The sequence below is a fragment of the Crocodylus porosus genome, unplaced genomic scaffold (assembly GCF_001723895.1).
Source record: "Crocodylus porosus isolate Cpor-Errol unplaced genomic scaffold, CroPor_comp1, whole genome shotgun sequence".
NCBI classification, from domain to species: Eukaryota; Metazoa; Chordata; order Crocodylia; family Crocodylidae; genus Crocodylus; species Crocodylus porosus.
The window spans coordinates 27,095,348-27,109,232 of NW_017728886.1; the positions used below are offsets into that span (position 1 = coordinate 27,095,348).

At 43.2% G+C, this 13,885-nt stretch overlaps 1 long non-coding RNA gene across 1 annotated transcript in view; it reads right to left on the minus strand.

Moving 5' to 3' along the window:
• Window positions 1-707: 707 nt before the first annotated feature.
• LOC109307457 overlaps window positions 708-13,885 on the minus strand; it is a 65,453-nt gene continuing 52,275 nt past the window's right edge. Inside the window, exons 2-3 of the long non-coding RNA XR_002100270.1 lie at window positions 5,421-5,478; window positions 708-737 (exon numbers count right to left, since the gene is read on the minus strand). This is a non-coding gene — a long non-coding RNA (uncharacterized LOC109307457). The remainder of the gene's footprint in view (window positions 738-5,420; window positions 5,479-13,885) is intronic.

Below are 13,885 nucleotides of genomic sequence, written 5' to 3' on the forward strand. Positions count from 1 at the left end.
AATGGGAGAAGATGAAGTCCTGTCCCCCTGTGGTGTGTGGCTGCTGGAGCAGGACTAATTTAGATCACTCTTTGGAATTTAGACATCTAATTTCCACTTGGTCCCTTTTAGATCCCCACTGAACCAATCTGGATTTGTTCCTTACATCAAAAAGGAGCCACATTCTAATGTTTTGATAATTGGGACAGTTCTTCTCCCTCTTCTTTTTAAGGATACATGTATGACTACCACATTCATCCCATTCAGTACTGGAAGAAAAGTAAACACTTCTGAATAACAACAGTATTTATGCAGCATTTTTCAGTCTTGACATGCTTTACAAACATTAAGTAATCCTCGTACCTAAATGTTGTAGTCCACATTTTACAGTTATGGAAGCTGAATCAAAATTCAGCTATTTGTTCAAAGTCAGAGAAAATCAATATCAGAAATGAAGGTAAGATTCAGTGGGTCTCACCTCTCAGTCCCGTGTCAGAACAGATTATGCCTGTCTAATCAGAGTGCCCTTTAAACAGAAGAAAACTTCACCTTACCCCCATGGAGCTTAGATTGCTTCCATGAATTTCATTAAAGTACACTGAAAACAAATATTCTGCAGAAGATCTCCCAAGAAATACTACTAGAAATATACTATCTTTCCTGAGGTCAAGGTGGAGATTTAGGTTGGTGCTACCCATTGGATTTCTGCAACAGGCAATATTTTCTTCTTTCCAGTCCTCATTGCAGATTTCCACAGCCTGTGTGATAAGTAGAGCATGGATGTAATTTTACAGAGAAAACAGAAATGATCAGAGAGAAGAAATCTGTCCTAGTAAAAATATTCATTTTCATCCACAAATGCTTGACTTTTATACCGTTGTGGCTGAATTTAGGACTTTTAGTGTTTAAGGAACAGGTAACTTAAAACTAGAAAATATGAGTCATTTATACACGTGCTCCAGGAGTTGGGGGGTGGGACGCTTTAATTAGAGCGGCTCCAAAAGCCGCTCTAATAAAAGCACCAGGAGCATCTCCTGCATCAGCGACTCCATGCTTCAAAATGGCACTGGAGGCACTTTATTTAAAGCTTGTTGAACAGCCTGACCATAGGCTCTGTCAATTCATGGCTTATGCACAGGGCACTTGCAAGGTGCAATGTTCATTGGTTTTGGCAAATGCAACAGTTAGTCACCTCTCCCTTCCTGCCCTTCCCTCCCCTCCCCTCCCCACCCCCCAGTGTGAATGGTAGTTTGATTTCCCTCTATGACATTTAAATTAAATATATTTCCACATGAAAAAATAATTAAACAATTTGGCCCTTCTGAAGCAAGTCTCACATTTAGGTAAAAAAATGTTCTGGAATCTTGTTATCCATAGTCCAAACACTGCTATTTTGTACAGATTTCTTGAGGTTTGGGGAGCAGAAAAGTATAAATTATTGTTGTTTTATTACAAACAATGAGCTGCTGCTGTAGAAGTGAAAGAGAGGCCAATACAAACCATAGCTGTATTATTATTGATCACCTCCTGTGTAAACTGAAAATAAAGTATGTCATTGAAACAATAACAACAGTCTGCCAATAAAGCTGGCAATTGAGAATGTGTCTCCAGCAATCTGTACATCTGTCAAAGTCTGAGGCAGGTGCCTTAGGCTGAATTCAGCAAGGACAGAACCTTTTCAACCATAAGAAGGTCATGTTGTATAAACACATTTTACCACTTTTTAAAATGTTTTCCTAGTAGTGTTAAGGATATCCATGAATAGTACAGGCTTTTTTTTTCTGTTACCATTGAGGTTTAATGGAGCTAGTTTTGACATTGAATCCTAGTTAAAGCAAGAGATGAAGTCTCCCGAAACAGAAAATGGATGTCAAATATTGCATTTTGCACTGTATACCCAGGCTGTACCCTCAAGGAATTATTTTGCTCTGATTAATTTTTGAAGCCATATTGGTAAACCAGGGAAGAGTACAGAGTCTAGCACAAGAGAGAGAATAACATCACATTTGACACAAGTTGTTCGCCCTTGGATGCCCATGTTTCTAAAGGAAAAGGGAATATTTACTAGCTAAGATTATTTTGAAATCTGAATCCTCATGAACAAAGGGCCAGGTGGTCACCCAACAAAGGAAAGTCAACGCTATCTTACATTCAGTGGAATTTAGACATGCAATAGAAGGACTGAAGCAAAGCAAAGGATCCAAGTTAAGGCTATTGATGAATTTCAAAATTTTCAGACAATTCTATTTTTGCTAAATTTAATTTTCTCCTACTCTGCTAAATCAGTGTACATGTTTTCAGCCAGTAAGATTTTGGAAGAGGGCAGTTTTACTGGGAAAGGACATATGGGGAGAAATAAAGAAGTCATCTGTGAAACAGTTGGAAGGAAGAGACTGAAATTTACACAACTCCAACCTGACTGGCTTATTGTATACTTATTGTCTGCCCAGTTTGCATGCACAGGTGCCTGTTTGTAAATAAATACACAATTTTTCCTGGTGTAGTAGATCTGTAGACTAAAGGTGTGTACAGAAGTGCTCCATGCACGTTTTACAGTGCTGTAATTTGGAGCACTTTTTATAGCACTATAAATTTCAAGCACTCTTAAACATGACAGAAGTGCAGTTTTGAGGAGAGGAAGGGGGAACCTCTAAGCCTCCCTGCAGTTTCCAAGCTAGAAGGCAGGGGGCATACCACAGCCTCCTGGGGCTGGAGGGGACTGCAGACAGCAGCAGATCAGTGAAGAAGGCAGAGCTGTGATGACGGGTGTGTGTGTGTGTCTGCGTGTGTGCACGCATGCGTGTGTGTGTCCGTGTCCTGCTCATGGCATGTCCAAGCATCTGGTCTCTCCCAGTCATAAAGGGTCAGTTTCTGTATGTGTGCATGCATGCACTGCTATCTCAGTCAGCTGGTGGGAGCAGAGTGAGTTGCCAGCTTTTGCAGGTTTGGCTAGTGCTCCTGGGTTACCCCGGTGGTGCTGAGGAGCTTTAACCATGCTCACAAAGCCCGTGATATGCAGGTCGAATCGCCACAAATTCGACCAGCTTATAGAAGTAACTTAAAGCACTGTAAAATATAGCACTTCAAATTTAATGCCTCATTTAACAAGGGTTAATTTAAAGTGCTGTACCCATTTTTAAAGTACTGTAAAGCTAAGCACTTTGGTTAAGTCACAGCAATAAAGTGCTTTAAATGGCATAAAAAGCAACTGCTGTACACACTATAGAACTATAGACTACCTGATTAAGTACAGATAGTCAAAAAGCCCAAGGCTGAATCAATTCAATCTTTGCAGGTTAGTTTAAACTGCTTAGATTGAACTGATGAACAAGTGAACAGAGGTTCCATTTTGATTTTGGAAATGCAGACATGTGCAGCAGTAGCCCAGGCTAGAAGCCAGGGTGCACTAGAACATACCCCCTGGCTGGAGCAGACAGCTTGGGCCCAGGCTAGACAGCTCACCCTGCAAGGGGGGAGGGTTTGTGGGGGAAGTACAAATCATCTTGGGATGCTGGCAAGCTGTGACTTAACTTGAAACTAGAGGGGATCTAGCACAGAATGTTTTAACCTAAATCAGTTAAGTCTGATACTACATCCATCCAAGTTTATCTTAAACCAGTTTCAGCCATTTTGACAGTGGTTTTTGTGCACTGAACTTCTGTTATGTTACAGATTTGAATTGGTTTCTGACCACTTATACCAGTTTATGTGAGCTTGGTTGATAATGGTATACGGTATTTGGTCCAGACCTTCTGATGTCTGTGCAGAATGTCTGGCTAATGAACCCTTAAACTCTATAACGCATCCAGCAGATGTTTGTATCACAGGAAACCAGATTTTAGAGCGTATATTCACAACTTAGACTAACAGCATCTGTGGATCTCTGGGAAGGATGCTAGCCAATATACGTGAAAACACATAATGAACAAACATTAGCAGAAAGCAGTGGGGTGGCAAGAGAAAAGTGATGTTGTACTTAAAGGAAACAGAAAAGACTTAATCATTTATATACATCTTGAAAATATCTAAATTTTGAAATTTTTCCTTCTGCCATCCATGTATGAATTTGTGCCCATAGTTCAATTACGTGGCTGACCACCAGGCATGGATGCAGATTCTGTTTGCCTTCCTCAGACTAGATACCCTATTGTATGGGCTTTATCAATGGAGAAGGGTACAAGAACAGAATCAGAGACTGGACCTAAATTACTAGACATAGTTGTCAGTACCAGACTACAAGAGCACTGGAAATCCACCATATTCATTTACTTAGCTTCATCTATGACCTGATCCAGAAATAGACATCCCAATGGCATCATACCCCATGAAATCACATAATGATTGGGAAAGAAGAATCAGCAACATACCAACAGGCTGGGGAACTCCCTTCTCATCAGTACCGAAAAGGATTCTGCAGTCACTATTGATTCCAAGATAAATATAGGCTGGCAACATGGGGACACAGTCAGGAAGGCCAACCACACCTTGTTATGCGTCCACAGATGCATCTCAAGCAGGTTCAGGGTGGTGATCCTCCCCCACTATGCGGCACTGGTCAGGCTGCAGCTGGAGTACTGCGTCCAGTTCTGGGCGCTGCACTTCAGGAGGGATGTGGACAACATGGAGAGGGTCCAGAGGAGGGCCACCTGCATGATCAGGGGACAACAGGGCAGGCCCTATGAGGAGAGGCTACGGGACCTGAACCTGTTCAGCCTCCATGAGAGAAGGCTGAGGGGGGATCTAGTGGCCGTTTACAAACTAGTCAGAGGGGACCAGCAGGCACTGGGGGAGTCCCTGTTCCCCCGAGCACTGCCAGGAGTGACCAGGAATAACGGTCACAAGCTGGCAGAGGGTAGGTTTAGGTTAGATATCAGGAGGCGCTACTTCACGGTCAGGGCGGCTAGGCTCTGGAACCAACTTCCAAGAGAAGTGGTGCTGGCTCCTACCCTGGGGGTCTTTAAGAGGAGGCTAGATGAACACCTTGCTGGGGTCGTTTGACCCCAGTACTCTTTCCTGCCATGGCAGGGGATCGCATTTGGTGATCTGCTCAGGTCCCTTCCGACCCTAGAAACTATGAAATCATCATATGTGATGATTTTACTGAATGAGTCAAAAGAAGTTTCTACTGCTTTTTTCCTGTTACTTTGGTGTGCTGGCACAGTGAGTGAATGTGTGTGTGTGTGTGTATGTGTGTGTGTGAGAGGTACACAAGTGGATTCTGGGGACAGTGCTATTTCTATGGGCTGTTTTTAATGCATTTTAATAATTGGACATCTTACCTTATTGGAGACTGGTTGAACCTGTTACTGTATGTGGGAACAATAATGAAATACAAAAGACCATATTTTACTACTGTTTTAGTTTTGCCATTTTGTTTGAACATTGTTTTTAGGTTGAAATACAGATATTTTTCAGGCGGTGATGAGAAATGTAAGGCTCACCAGATCAGACTTGTGGATTTAGTGATGAAGGAAACTATAAATTTGCCTGCTGCCAGCCCTAGACCACCAAAACCCCCCAAACAAACAGAGGTGCTATGTATAGATGGGGTATACTCTAAGCTTGGGAGCAGAGAAATAAACTGTATGGAAAGTGATATTTCTGGAACTGTATTCCCACAGAAAGCAAAATTATTATGATATCTAGGACTGGAGGAGGCTTCCAACATTGGGGAGATTTTTATACTGCTTCATGCTTTTTCTCTTTGAACTGGAAATACCTACCTTATTCCTTCAAATATAAGACACTGCCCCAATTTTTTGTTCCTCAATCTAAGCAAAAAAACCCCCCGTCAAGTAAAGACATATTTACAAAGATATAAACATTATGGCACATGCAAGTTTCTTCACTCAAATTTAAGACAGACCATTTTTAGAAGGACTATTTTATTTTAAAAAGTTTGTCTTATATTTAAAATAGGCATTTACCCTGCTCAGCACTTACCAGAGCTGAATTAGTGGTGGTTTCCTGTGGGATACCCTGCTGCAAATTCTGCTTATGGTAGAAGTTAAAGCATGGCTATTGCTCTTTGCCCTCATCCTCTGTATTACTACAGAGTCCTCCTTTGCAGACATGCAGAGATATATATTTTATCTTGCAGGTAATATAAATATAGATGGTATGAAACCTCATGAAACACACCTGATTTGGATTTATTATAAACGTTAAACTCAGTCCAGATGCATCTCCAAGATCTGCACACTTTTTGAATGAACCTGGAATAGTTTTTCCACTGTGAGCTAATTTATGGCTTTGTGTCAAAAAGTTAGAAAGCTTGCAAAACCAAGAAAAAAGTGGAGGTCTGAGTTAAACTGCTGGTTTGTGCATATAGTGCCATTCTTTTTAAAATGATGACTTCCCTTTGCTTCACTGTGGTGTTAGGGACTATAACATATAACCTCATCAGCATTTTGTGTAAAGTTATGCAATAGAGTATTAAGGATCGGGTTATTTTTGCCTATATTGTAAAATAATACACAGTATCTTTTCAGCTCTGCAGAGCACATGCTATGTACATGAAAATTTCCACACAAGGGCACTTATACACATACACAATGCCTACTCCAACATGTTCTAATTAAAACACATTAGAGCAGACTTGATTAATTAGCACACTCCAGCAGCCTTGTCGAACAAGCTTTAATTAAAGCATCCCCACTGCCATTTTGAAGCATGGAAAGCAGAATACATGAGACACTGTAGGTGCTTTAATTATAGTGGCTCCCAAGAGTCACTCTAATTAAAGCCCCCCTCCCCACAACCCAGAGCACATGTGAAGTGACAGAAGTTACACATAAACCTGTTTAAGTAATTGGAAATTGGTTTAAACCTGTAACAGAACAGAAATTCAGTGCACAGAAACCAGTTTCAAAATGGCTGAAATGGGTTGTCCCAGGAAGGGAGAGGGAAGAGATAATAATAAGTACTTACCTACAGTGGGAGACGCAGCACAGCAGTAGCGGAAGGAAGAGCCCGCGCAGCTCATCAGCTGCCTCTTTATTCAATTAAGGCTGTCCAGTGACGTCAGCCACGAGCAACAGCCGGTGAGGATAAAAATGGCAGCTGACGCCGCAGAAGGGGAGGAAAGAGAAAGCAGGAGGGAAAAGGGGCTACAGCTGCCATCGAGAGGGGAGAAGACCTTCCCCATGAGGCCCACAGAACCCAAGAAGTCGGAGCAGAGCATCCCGCCAGGAGCGAAAGAGGAAAGGCAGACGAGCGGCAGGGACCCTGAACTCGAAAGAGGACCCAGGGATGAATCGGAGGCTCAACGAGATCCCAGATGGGAGTACTGGGATGACCAGGGCTAGAGGGGAGCCATGCTGAAGGGGAGGACCCTGAGCAAAGCCCCAGGGTGCTTACAATCAGGGCGGATACTGCCATCAGTCCTGGCCAGGTCAACGACAGAGCGGGAGGGAATCACAGAGATGACGGGCGGCAGGAGAAGCATCCCCAAGCTAGAGTAAGGGGGAAGAGAAACGAGGGAGCGGGGTGTAGCCACGTCAGGAAATGGTCCACTGTTTAATGTTTTGTTGATGGTTTTCTGTTCTGTTTCCCCGTATGAAGGGATTGAGGAGAGGATGGTATAGCGAGTATCCCTGAGGAATGGGGCCGAGGGAGAGCCTTGGAGATTTTCTTTGTATTTTGCTGGTAGAAGGGGTGGAGGATCGGGTGAAATAGGGAGAGCAGGCCTGCATTGGCGAACCGTCATAACAGGTGGCAAGTAGAGGGATGCGACTCCACAGAAGGGGACAAGACCAACAGAGGAACAATGCACACGAGGGGGCATGAGGCTGGGGTGTGGGGTGGTGGAGCCCCATGAGTGACCGCTGGGCAAACCATGGGCTACCGAGCAAACCTGACAACCAACCCCATCCACTGAAGAACTAACAAGTCATGGCAGGCGAGAACGGGGAAGGCAAGTTGAGGAGGAGACACCTGCTAGGTCAAAGACACTAATCCGGAGAACGCCCCACGTTTGCCACCAGGGTGAAGGCTGCTTGAGAACGGATATTTGAAGCCCAGCGGCCACACTGGTTTAAGCTAAACCTGGTTGAATGTAGTATCAGATTTAACTGATTTGGGTCAAACCAGTTTATGAAACTTCTGTTGTTATGAATTAGCATGTTGTTATGAATTAGAGAGCTGTGCTCTAGCAGCCCTCAGCTTCTGGCTTAAGCCACTACAGGCATGTGGCTGCATTTTCTGAATCAAAAGTAAATGTGTGTCCAGTTGCTTCTCAGTTTAATCTCTGAATCTTAGACTGTCCTGCAAAGACTGAATTGATTTAGCCTTGGGCTCCTTGACTGTCTGCACTTAGCCCTGAAGAAGCTAAAGACTTTTTGTGTACTGTTGCTAGAATCATAGAACTGAAAGGTTTAATGAGGGAACAGCAGGTCATGTAGTCTGACATCTAGTATATCACATGCCCTGACCCCTTGACTGAGCCCAAAAATATCTTACAGAAAGGCCTCCCACATTGAGTTTAAGACACCAAGAGAGGGTAAATAAATAAATTTCCTGCGCAGTAATTTTCAGAGGCTAATTACCCTTACTGTTAACAGTTTGTGGTTTATTACTCATTTGAATGTCTTCTGCTTTAGCTTCTAGGCATTGATTCTCATTATACCTTTCTGTCCTGGAATAAAGTTTCCTTTAGTACCCATTATCTTTTTTCATGATGAAAATATTTATAACAAAGACTCAAGTAATCTCTCCACCTTCTTTTTTGCTGAACTAATCATAAGCTTTCTCAGTTTTGCGAAAGTAGTCGTTTTGGAGCATCACATAGCTATGTTGCTTATAGGGACAGTTTTGAGCATCTTGAGAGGCTGGACCCCCATAAATCAGCTGGTCCTGATAGATTGCACCCAAGAGTGCTAAAGGAACTGGCAGACATCATAGCACAGCCACTGGTGAGGATATTCAAGAACTTGTGGCGCTCAGGCGAAGTACTTGAAGATTGGAAGGGGGCCAGTGTGGTGCCCATCTTCAAGAAAGGAAGGAAAGAGGACCCAGGAAACTACAGGCCAATCAGTTTGAGATCAATCCCTGGGAAGATTTTGGAAAAAATTATCAAAGAAACCATTCTTGACAGGCTAATGGAAGGCAACATTCTGAGGGACAGCCAGCACAGGTTTGTTGTGGGTAGGTCTTGCTTGACCAATCTCATTTTCTTCTATGACCAGGTGATGTATCACTTGGACAAAAGGGAAGAGGTTGATTGATGTCATATACTTGGACTTTAAAAAAGCCTTTGATCCGGTGTCCCATGATTTCCTCATGGAAAAACTGAGCAACTGCGGCCTCAGGTACTCCACAGTCCGATGGCTGGGGAACTGGGTCCGAGGCTGGACCCAGAGAGTGGTAGTTGATAAAACTGAATCAATGTGGCACTTGGTGACTAGTGGCATCCCCCAAGATGTTGCTCTCAGACCTGTACTCTTTAATGTCTTCATAAACGATCCAGACACTGATGTCAAAAGTGGACTGGCCAAGTTAGCTGATGACACCAAAATTTGGGGAAGCGTCTCCACAGTTGAGGATAGGCTGGTGATCCAGGCCCACTTCGATAGGCCTGCAAGGTGGGCAGATGAAAACCTGATGGCATTCAATATGGAGAATGCAAGATGCTCCACCTCAGGAATAAAAACCCACATCACACTTGTAGGGTCAGCAATGCTACACTTGCTAGCACCATGACTGAAAGAGACTTGGGGGCCATGATTGGCCACAATGAGCCACCAGTGTGATACCACAGCTGGCAAAGCGAACAAAACTCTGGCTTGCATCTTCCAATGAATCTCAAGCAAAATCCAGGATGTCATCCTTCTGCTGTACTCAGCCTTGGTGAAGCCGCAGCTGGAATACCACAGCCAATTCTGGACTCCACAATTTAGGAAGGATGTGGAGAAGCTTGAAAGAGTCCAGAGGAGAGCCACACTTATGATCAGAGGGCATGAGAACAAGTCTTATGAAGAGAGGCTTAGAGCTATGAGACTCTTCAGCCTGGAGAAGCGCAGGCTCAGGGGTGACTTGGTGGCAGCCCATAAGTACATAAGGGGTGTGCATCAGGATCTGGGGGAACACCTGTTCACCAGAGCACCCCAGGGGATGACAAGGTCCAATGGTCACAAACTCCTGTAAGACTGTTTTAGGCTGGACATAAGGAAAAACTTCTTTATTGTCTGAGCCCCTAAGGCCTGGAACAGAGTCTCCCCAGAGGTGGTGCAAGCACCTGCTCTGGGCGCTTTCAAGAAACATTTGGACGTTTATCTTGCTGGGATCCTTTGACCTTAGCCAGCTTCCTGCCTCTTGACCAGAGGGCTGGACCCAATAATCTTACGAGGTCCCTTCCAGCCCTAATGTCTATGAAATCTATGGGTATATAGGGGCATTTACCACAGCTGGTCTACAATCAGATGACTTATTTTGAAGCCGCATGAATGTAGACCAGGAGCAGCATGTAAAGTTCTTCATCGGTCCTGGAAGCCATACAGGGAAACTGGAATAACTCAAGGCAGGGGGAGGGACCAGCAGGATTGGGAGCAGGGCTAGCAGGTTTGGGGGATGGATGGGTCTGTGCAGGAGAAGGGTGTCCATCCTTGGGTAGGAGGGTCGGGGGGCTAAAAATAACTGGTCAAGGTTGATAGGGTAGAAACAGCACAGACTGGGGACTGGGGTGAGCAGCTGGGCTCTGAATGCACAGGGGCAGTACTGTCAACTCTCATGAAAAAAATCATGAGACTACTGATTTCTAAGTCAAATTAATTCTGACTCATGATCTCCTGAAAGAGATCAGATCTCAGGAATTTTTCTCCTGGCACGTGTAGAAAGTGCCAGGCTGGTAAGTCTGTGGAAGGGAAGGGGTAGGGGGAGAGGAAAGGGATGGGGGGGGGGACAGATCAAGACTCCCATGCTGAGGGAAGGAGTGGGGCAGGACCTGGGGTGAATGGGGCCCTGGGGCCCAGGTGAGTCATGTGCATGTGTGTGTGTGTCTCCCCCTCTGTCCCAAACTGGTGCCCTCCCAGCCCTGCTGCTGCCCCTCACTCCTGACCCACAGTACCCTGCATCCTGCCAGGGTGTACAGGAACCCCCCAGCCAGTAGAAACTAGAGAAAGGAATGAAACCAAACAAGTATGAGATTAATGAAACTGAGGGGTAAAAAAGTGTTTATAGTGAACAGGCCTACGTTTGCTGGACTGTAGATAAAACAAGGGGTGGTACATTTGATTTCTGTCAGAGAATAAATAGCAGCCAGCCAGTGTGATACTTTAGGTCAGTCTATAGAGAGACTCAGACAGTTTTATACAATGTTCTCACAGCTCAAGAACAGCTAAGGCAAGGCAAGCGTACGGAGTAGTCATTGGATCATTCCAATCATGTAGGGGTCTGCTCCAGTACCTTACCTGGATGTGTGCTGTTCTCTGGTTGTCTATTGTTTGTCTTTTATTTCCATGCTTGGGCATACATTCACGCTGGTGCTGTACAAAAAATTTACATTGTGCTGTGTTTAAGTCTAAATGCTTGAAGCATTTTTAAGGCTTCTTTGAGGCTTGCCAGGGCTCTCTTCGATTTTATTGAGTAGCATGTTTAACTTTATGAGTCTATCAGATGTATTCTAATGTAAATAATATTTGAACAAGATGGAGATCATTAAGCTGCAAAATAAAAAGCTTTTTTAAAAGCAGCCTATTACCTTGTTCAAATACCCCAGCATTAGTGTGCTTGGAAACCTCTTAGAACTAAGCATGCATTTTTAAATAACACACATTGTTCAGCTGTAGTTACCAAATTCCAGCTTGACATTTAGCACTTAAGGAGTTTAGAGAATCCAGACTCTCTTATCAACTCGCAGACAAGGGCACTAAATGTCATGTGGGCTTCCTTTGGCTTGTAGCCACAAGCTACACATAGTATTTAATAGAGTCTATGGTTAAGTGCTTAAAGTATTAGGGAAACCTGAAAACAAAGTGCATGCCATTAGCTAAATTGGTGCTGATTTTTGATATTCTACTGTGTGCGCTTGTGGATTGGCATATGTCAAAACTTTCCTGACAAGAAAAAATGTGTTGCCTGAAATTTTTTTCATGGGATATAATAAGCTAACAAGGTTTCAAATGAAAATCCTGATGATCAGGTGCATCTGTCTTCAAACTATTTGCATATTTTTTGTTGATTCTCAATGAAACTCTGCTCTGTAACTTTATCAAAATACCCCAGCTTATTAATACGAACTCGTAAAAGAAACAATTAAGAAGAGTCAAAAACGTATGTTTTGAATTTACATGCTAGTCACAATTTAAGCATTGTTTATCTTCACTGACTTTAAAAAATATATAAAATCGGTGGCTCACTCCATCATATCTTAAAGCCCAAGCTCAGAAAATTGGGACAGTAGCATCATCACAGTATCTCAATGTCTCTTTGTCTTATATTCAGAACAGTCAAATAATATGGGCAATTAAAAAACAAACTGGAAAAAACAAACAATTAAAAAACAAACTATGGAAAGCATAGCTTTCAAGTAACTAGCTGTTGAAAGAAAATATATGCTTTGAAGACACTGTTGACAAAAAGCTATAAAAGACTGTGTCCAAATAAGTGAAGCATATTTAATCTTAATGGGTGCTCTGAATTTAGGTGAATTTGTAAGAAATTTAGAGACAGGTTAAATCATAATGCACTTGAATTTTTTTTCAATTATGGTTTCTTATTCATAAAGACACGAGGGACATGAAACGACCCTCAAAAGATTCAGAATTGTTAAGAGTTGCATGAGGAATCTTCTAGCTTGTTTCCAAAGCCTTTTATATTCTTTCCTGCCATTTTTCTAATGTTCAGATACATAATCCATAATTTCTACTGTATACTTACCTGATCACTATCTATTCCCTCTTTTCTGTCCCCAAAAGCCTCAAATACCACTTCTCCCATGATAATTTTTACCAAAAAATATCTTCTTTACCTTCAAACCTAATAATTTACCTTCAAACTTTATCTGAGCATGAAGACAGTATAGCAACACTTGGATGCTCCAGTAATGGGTATTTCAAAATGTATAGCTTTTTACACATTTTATCACATTCTTCACCTTTCTTCCCACTCCCCCTTTTTCTGGAACAAGCATTTTAACTCAGTAATCCTCAGCTCAGTCCTGTCCTTTAATCTTGCACCCTCTATTTCTGCATTGCCTCCTCAGCACACAAAAAGTGTGTGTAAATATATAAACTCCTATCATGTTCAGTGGGACCAGGGGTTCACCCATTAAGCTTGCTTTAAAGTAAGAGGCATCACAGATTAAAATAGCTGGCAATAAAGGCAGAAGTAGCAAACAGTTTCCAGTGATAAGATCCCCCTGGATGCCTAAAATTCAGCAGCTGGGAGTATGCACAATCCTGTCAGTTTCAAGGGTGCCACTCAACTACCGACCAGCTCGCCTAAGCCCTGACCAGATTCACTAAACAGTCATTCATCAACGTATCTCACACGCTAGTTCCAGTCTGGCCGATGTTCTTGGAGCATGCTTAATTCTATTCAAATGACAAACCGAGGAGGAATAGCAGTTGCTGTCCCCTCCTCCCCCTACCCCTTACTCAATAGCCCGATGGCTGGAATTTTCATTTGGTATGTTGGAAACTAGGGCTGTGTGAAGCTTCTGGTGGTGATTCGATTTGGAGGAGATTCAGCCCAATTCGGTGGCCGAACCTCCGAATCCAAATTGAATCAGGGGACCAATGTAAAGCGCTGAATCGATTCAAAGCTCTCCGAAACTTCAGAAAAGATTAGGACAGTTTTGATGATTCGGACAGTCCCCAGTGGCTGCAGCAGGGAGCTGCAGCTGACTCGGAGCTTGTACGTACTAGGAGTGGGGGAGGAAACCATGGGGGGACCCCTGCCAGCCCCCCGG